This window comes from Suricata suricatta, chromosome 8, assembly GCF_006229205.1.
Source record: "Suricata suricatta isolate VVHF042 chromosome 8, meerkat_22Aug2017_6uvM2_HiC, whole genome shotgun sequence".
NCBI classification, from domain to species: domain Eukaryota; kingdom Metazoa; phylum Chordata; class Mammalia; order Carnivora; family Herpestidae; genus Suricata; species Suricata suricatta.
Window position 1 is genome coordinate 40676922 of NC_043707.1, and position 8138 is coordinate 40685059.

At 39.4% G+C, this 8138-nt stretch overlaps 1 protein-coding gene across 4 annotated transcripts in view; it reads right to left on the reverse strand.

Annotated features, from left to right (window-relative positions):
* The window catches only part of RPRD2 (regulation of nuclear pre-mRNA domain containing 2), a 92637-nt gene that overhangs the window by 21269 nt on the left and 63230 nt on the right, over positions 1-8138 (reverse strand). The gene's annotated exons all lie outside the window — the stretch shown is intronic.

Below are 8138 nucleotides of genomic sequence, written 5' to 3' on the forward strand. Positions count from 1 at the left end.
CTGACCTGAGCCGAAGCCGGAGGCTTAACCGACTGAGCCACCCAGGCGCCCCTGGTGGACCCTACTCCTTATGGAAAGAAGAAATCGGGACACAGACACAAACTGAGAAAAGACCATGTGAAAAGATACTGGGAGAAAATGGCCATCCGTAAGTCAAAGTGTGGAGCCAGGAACACAACCGTCCCTCACAGCCCTCAGAAAGAATCAATGATGCTAACACCTTGGCCTTGGACTTCTAACCTCTAAATTCTGAGACAGAAGACAATGAATGTTTAAGCCACCCAGTCTGAGATACTTTATTACAGCAGCCACAGTAAACTCAAAAAGTCCTGTAAACCCCAAACCAGATAAATATGAAGACCATGCCAGATGCACTGCTGCATAACTACTGAAAACCAGAGAGAAAGACCGAATATTAGCAGCAGGCAGAGAAGACAGACATAATCAAAGAAGCAACATTTGGCCTGGAAGCCAACTTCTCACTGAGACCATGGACAACATCCATCAGACAAGAGAGTAGCATCCTCAGAGAAACCATCTGCTGGGGCACCTGGTGCCTGATTTTGGCTCAGGTCATGATCCCGAGGTCATGGGATCGAGCCCCACAACAGGACCCACTTTGCGTGTGGAGTCTGTTTGATACTCATTTTCTCTCTCCCTCTGCCCCTCTCCCCAGCTGGTGCTCTAAAATTTAAAAAAAAAAAAAAAAAAAAGTAAAGAAAAAGAAAGAAAATAACTGCCAACCAAGGATTCTAAACCTAGTGGAAAAAAGATGTCTTCAAATGAACAAATTTAAAGAGTTTGCCACCATTCTGGCTGTAGTAAAAGAAACTGTAAAGAATATTCTTCAGCGAAGGGAAAATTATCCTAGATGGGAGGTCAAAGAGGCAGACATTAATACAACACAATAAAAATGCTAAGTCTAATAAACTTTGTTGAAACGAACTCACCCTAACAAAGTCTAAAACCAAGGCTTCACATCATAATGATCCACGGATAATTTAACTGATTGCCAGGAAAAAACCTCAATACCTTTTAAAGGAAAATAACATAATTCAGTCTTCACGAGTATTATCCAAAATGTCCAATAAAAAATAAATTTTTAGACATGAAAAGAGACTTATAGATATGATTAAAATGCACAAAGAAATCATGGAAAGAAAAGAGAAGTATACTGAGGGGCACCTGGGAGGCCCAGTCGGTTAAGAATCTGGTTCTTGATCTTGGTCATGATCTTATGGTTCATGGGTTCAAGCCATGTGTTAGGATCTGTGCTGACAGTGTGGAGCTTGCTTGGAATTCTCTCTCCCTTTCTCTCTGCGCTCCCTCACTCATGCCTGCTCTCTTTCAGAATGAATGGATGAATGAATGAATGAGTATACTGAGAAATGACCCAGACACTGGAATCACAAGTTCTATAACACAGCGATTATAAATATGTTAGATAATTTTTAGGAAGAGATGAAAGCTGGATGAACAGATTGGAAATGTCAACAGAGAAAAAGGAGAAAGAACAAAATGAAAATTCTAAAACTATAAAATACAGTATCTAAAATAAAAAACTCATTAAATGAATTGTGGGGGGGGGTTGTTTTATTATATTTTTCTAGCAGACTGGACTAAGTAGAAGGACTATTTGAACTTGAAGACCGGTAAGTATAAATTAGCCAAAAATTAGCCGAGAGAGGAAAAAAAAAGGTTATAAAATAGTAGAAATCTAAGAATACATGGGATATGTAACTAAAATCTTAGAAGAGAGTGAATGGAAGAGAAAAAATATTTTAAAACATAATGGTCAAATAGTTTCCAAAACTAATGAGAGATACCCAACCACAGATCCAAACGGGTCAGCGAACCCCCAACCAGGATAACTACAGAGAATACATCTAAGCACAGATGAATTCTCATTACAAGGGGAGCCAGATGGAGTAACATTCTTAGGTAAAACAAAACAAAAAACACACAAAAAGCCCCATGACCATATCCAGAGAAAATACTTCTCAATACTTCTCGAAAATAAACATAAAATAAAAACATTTTCAGATAAACAAAATCTGAAAAATTCACCACTGGAAGTCCTGATCTACAAGAAATACTAAAGGCTTTAGACTGAAGGGCAATGATTCCAGATGGAAAAGTAGATCTGCAAAAAAGAATGAAGAACACCAAAAATGAGAAGTATGTGAATAAACACAAAAGACTTGATTTCTTTAAAAGTCTATTGACTTAAAAAGAAAGTATAAACTTGGGGTGCCTGAGTGGCTCAGTCGGTTGGGATGACTCTGGCTCAGGTCATGATCACGCAGTTTGTGAGTTTGAGCCCTGCATCAGGCTCTGTGCTGACAGCTCAGAGCCTAGAACTGGCTTCAGATTGTGTCTCCCTCTCTCATTGCTCCTCCCCAACTCACACTCTGTCTCTCTCTCAATAAGTAAACATAAAAAAAGTATAAACTATATAAAATATATGTAAGTAAAATAGATAACAATAGCACAAAGGCCTGAAGGAAGGGAATCCTACTCTTTTAAGGGTCTTACATTATACATGAAATAACATAGTATTAATTTAAGATATAATAATGTTAATATTAAAGTAAGATAATTCAAGGGCACCTGGGTGGCTCAGTCGGTTGAGCATCCAACTTTGGCTCAGGTCTTGATTTCATGGTTAGTGGGTTTGAGCCCCGCATCAGGCTCTGTGCTGACAGCTAGCTCAGAGCCTGAAGCCTGCTTCAGATTCTGTCTCCTCTCTCTGACCCTCTCCTGTTCACACTCTGTCTCTTGAAAATAAATAAATGTAAAAAAAAATAAAATAAATAAAATAAGATAATTCAGTTTAAGGAGATATTAGGGATGTATATTGAATCCCTAGCGCAACCACTGAGAGAGAGTAAGAGAAAGATAAGGAGGAAAGAGAGGGAAGGAGGGAGACAAAATAAGGAAAGAGAGAAAGTAAAAGAAAAGAAAAAAATCAACCCTAAATATTTTTGAGTAGGGATGCCTGGATGGCTTGTTGGTTAGGTGTCCAAATTCGGCTCAGGTCATGATCACACGGTTTGGGAGTTCCAGCCCCAGTCGGGCCCTGTGCTGACAGTTGGAGCCTGGAGCCTGCTTCGGATTCTGTGTCTCCTTCTCTCTCTGCCCCTTCCTCACTCCCGTTCTCTCTCTCAAAAATAAATAAATGTTAAAAAAAATTAAAAACAGGGGCACCTGGGTGGCTCAGTCAGTTAAGCCTCCGACTTCAGCTCAGGTTATAATCTCATGGTTCATGGGTTCGAGCCCCACGTCAGGCTCTGTACTGACAGCTCAAAGCCTAGAGCCTGCTTCAGATTCTGTGTCTCCCTCTCTCTCTGACCTTCCCTTGCTCACACTGTCTCTATCTCTCTCAAAAATAAAACATTAAAAAAATTAAAAAACAATTTTCTGAGTAAAAAACAAGGTGTAACAAAGAAACCAAGGATAGGCTTAACACAAAGAGTAAGCAAGTATCAAGATGGTAGACTCAAATTCAAGTATACCAATAAATGCAAAACACTCTAATTAAAAGACTATTGTTAGACTCCGCACTGTCAGTACAGAGCCTGACGTGGGGCTTGAACCCACGAACCAAGAGATAATGACCTGAGCACAAGTCAGATGCTTAACCGACTGAGCTACCCATTGGGCCTTTGTATGCTCTTTTTAAAACACACTTCTGGGTGCCTGGGCCACTCTTTTAATTCTAAAATGCAAACTTGACCACATAACTAGCAAAATTAAAATTCTACAACTGTAACCCACTGCTGTCAGGGTAAAGCTCCCAGACCTTAGAATGAATACAGACCTTTCTGCACCTTGTTCCTAGGTAACTCTCCAGGGTTTTTTATCACCTCATTCATGCCCAACTAGGAGAAACTACTCCCAGGCCCACCAATTCTGCCACACTCTCACATTCACATGCTTTTAGATACATTCTTCAGAGAATATGGGCTTTCACTGCACTAATTACTGCAATTTCATAGTTTATTTAGCTCCTTTGAGAATTTTTCTCCATGTCTTCCACCCCGAGTCCCAAGTTACCTAAAGTACCTGTTTAGTCTGTTCACATGACACTCTACAGTTACAGTCATTATAGCACTTATTACAGAGGACTGCAATTATGTGTACTTAACAAACACTTGTTGAATAAATGTCTCCCAATCATTTGTTGAAGATCCTCCAGAGTAAACTAAATGATTTCCTAAGTAGGAGATCATAGTTCAGTATTGAAGAATTACTAAATTGTCTTTTGGATCAAAATGGTGAACAACCATTCCCAGTCACTGTGTCTCCCTCCTGGGATTCCTATAAAATGAATAGTAAAAAAATACCAAGGAGGGGGGGGGCACATGAGTGGCTAATAAGTACCAGACTCTTGATTTTGGTTCAGACCATGATCTCACGATTGAGGAGACTGAGTCCCATGTCAGACTCTGTGCTTAAGTGCAGAACCCGCTTAGAATTCTCTCTGCTCCTCACTCACTAGCACTCTTGCTTCCTCTCAAAATAAATAAACATTAAAAAAAAAATACAAAGGTAAGGCACCTGGGTGGCTCAGTCAGTCAACGTCTGACTTCGGCTCAAGTCATAATCTCAAGTGAGTTCAAGTTCTGCGTCAGGTTCTGTGCTGACAGCTCACAGCTTGGAGCCTGCTTCAGATTCTGTGTCGCCCTCTCTCTTTGTCTCTCCCCAGCTCAAGCTCTGTCTCTGTCTCTCTCTCAAAAATAAACAAGGATACCTGAGAAAAATATTACTAAAAATTTTTAGAAGGCAGAAAGATGATGGAAGAGTAAGAAAGAAGTGATGAGGCAGGAGAGAGAAAAATGAGGTTATGAGTATGCAGAAGAGGGAAGGAGCTGATCTGACTTGCAGAATCCCCGAGCAGCTTCATGTAGGAAATAATGAGTACAGGAAGGTAGAGTGAGTGAGTGGTGGAGTTGAAATCAGGATAATTAATTGCAAGTGTGACTACCAAACCCTCAATACCACCTTCCTTGCAATCTCCATTTTTGGCAGTCAAGGGACTATGCCTTGGGCAAAAAACTGTGACCTTTCTAAAGAATGAAAATTTCCTGGCAAAAAAATTCCAACTTTCTCACATTTAAGGCAACTCCTGCCCCAAGTAACAGCCAACTCTTTACCTTTAAACCCATGAATAAATAATCCCTATAAAGAGAAAGCTTCTCAATTTTTTCATGCCTTGTTTTTTTTAAGTTTACTTACTTATTTTGAGAAGAGAGAGAGAGCATGAGCAGGGGAGGGGTAGAAAGGAGGAGGAAGAGGATCTCAAGCAGGCTCTGCACTGTCAGCATAAAGCCCAATGCGGGGCTCAAACTCATGAACTGCAAGATCATGAGGTGAGCTGAAACCGAGCCAGACACTTAATCAACTGAGCCATCCAAGAGCCTCTTTCATACCTCATTCTTAAATATAAATGGAAAGAGGTATTATCTGACTTTTGACAAAAGCTAGAATCGTAAAAGGGAAAGACCAAGATAACTAGAGGGGAAGGAAACATCTCAAGATCTTCCAGAAAGCAGATTAAAAAGATCAAGGTTGAGAAAACATGAGAACATAGAAGAGAAAGAAATTATCCCACAAATGAAGAATACCAATCTTTGGACTGAAAGAGCCCTTCAAATAGCCCATAATGAATGACAACCAAAACCTCATATATAGATAAATCATTGTAAATATTTCATAACACTATGGATGGAGCCCTGAAAGCTTCCAGACAGGAAAAAATAGTGCCCTACGAAGGATCTTGCCAAGTCCTCATATCAATAATACTCAAGACAGTGGAGTAATGCCTTGTAAGCTATGAAGGAAAATGATTTTCAACCAGCCAAACTAGTAATGTGAAAACAGGATAAAGCCATTTTGAGATCTAAGAATTCAGAAAAAATTTCTCTCTCACAAGCCCCCTTTTAGGGAAATTAGCGGAGAATGTGCTCCACCAAAACAGAGCAGAAAACCAAAAAAAGACGACATGGAGGGGTACCTGGGTGAGTTCAAGCCCCACGTTGGGCCCTGTGCTGACAGCTAAAAGCCTGGAGCCTGCTTCAGATTCTGTGTCTCCCTCTCTCTCTCTGCCCCTCCCCTGCTTGTACTCTCTCTTCTCTCTCTCTCAAAAATAAACAGACATTAAAAAAATTAAGAAAAATAAGGCATGGAATCTATAAAATAGAGTGTTCATCTAAGAGTGTCAGTAAAGAATAGTCCTAGGATGAGATTTAGTCATTTGAAACTGTTAACAGGAGAATAGAAGTTTAGGTAGGGAGGTTTCCGGGGGGAAATGTGAATTGATAGATAATATTCAATGAGACAGAGAATTTAGAGAAAGAGAGAAATAAAGCCTATGAGAAGGCAAATAATGCTAAAAAATTTCTAGGAAAAAGTTTAAAATCTCTAAAATAACCATAGCTACCATAAGACCTTAACAGTGAGCAATGTGTACACAGTTGTACTGTTAAGCTTTGTTTGTATTAATTTTCAGCCTTTAGAGCAAGGAAGTAACAATTATGATTACAGAGTGAAATGTAAATATTATCAACCTTGACCGTGTAAAACTAAAGTTTACTGAAGTTGGGGAACTGAAGGGAGGGATGAAAACCAATGGGAAAGGAGAGGGATGTTAAGCACCGCATTTGCAAAGTGGAGAGTTTAGAGTTAGTGTTAGGATGAATAAAGAATAGTAAAATAGTAAATATATTACTCCCATTTATGAAGGTAATCAACAGATTTACAAGAGTTCTATACTAAAATTGACAAGCCAGGCAACAACAGATGTTGGTGAGGACATGGAGAAAGAGGAACCCTTTTGCACTGCTGGTGGGAATGCAAACTGGTGCTGCCACTCTGGAAAACAGCGTGAAGCATCCTCAAAAAATTAAGAATAGAACTACCCCACGACCCAGCAATTGTACTACTAAATATTTAACCAAGGGATACAGGTGTGCTGTTTCAAGGGCACATGCACCCCAGTGTTCATAGCAGCACTACTGACAATAGCTCAAATGTGGAAAGAGCCCATCAATGGATGAATGGATAAAGAAGATGTGGTTTATATATACAATGGAGTATTACTCGGCAATCATAAAGAATGAAATCTTGTCATTTGCAACTCCATGGATGGAACTAGAGGGTATTACGCTAAACGAAATCAGTCAGAGAAAGACAAATATCATTTGACTTCACTCATATGTGGAATTTAAGATTCAAAACAGATGACCATAAGGGAAAGGAAGCAAAAATAATATAAAAAACAGGGAGGGAGACAAAACATAAGAGACTCTTAAACACAGAGAACAAACAGAGAGTTGCTGCAGGAGAAGTGGGTGGGGGGATGGGCTAGACGGGTGAGGGGCGTTAAGGAGGACACTTGTTGGGATGAGCACTGGGGGTTACACATAGGGGATGAATCACTGGAATCTAGTCCTGAATCATTATTGCACTAGATGCTAACTAACTTGGATGTAAATTTAAAAAATTAAAAATAAATTAAAAATAAAAAGAGTCCTATAATGTTATTGGGAGAAGGAGGAAGTGGGATATACGCAAAAGCCTCATCTGTCATACCAAGAAGTTAATAAATATTTCTTCAATAGGATTTCTTCAATAGGATAAGTCAAGAAAAAATATAGGTATACCATTCAGAAATAGGAAGGCAAAAAGAACTTAGCTAAATGAGATAAAAGGGACTGCTTCTAGTAAGTGGGACCAGTGAGATCTACTCTACTGTATGCTTTTATAACCACATAGCAATTAAAACCATTAAAAAAATAAATATAAATAAGTATACATTTCTTTCAGAGGCCTCTAGTAACAGAATATTTCCATCCAGTTTTGTGGTAAAACAAGACTTCTGCCCAATTTTATATAACGGTAACTTGGCCCATACCCTGTGAAAGGCTAAAACAAGGCTTCAGTAAAGCTCAATGGTCAGGGTATCTGAGTGTTAGTGTCAGAAAGAACCAGGTCTTAATTTAGATGCTTCCACTTGCTGGCTCTACCACTCTGTACAAGGTCACTCATCTTTAAAAGTAACTTCTTGTGCTGATGCATAGGAGCACTTGTACCCCAATGTTCATAGCAGCAATGTCAACAATAGCCAAAACATGGAA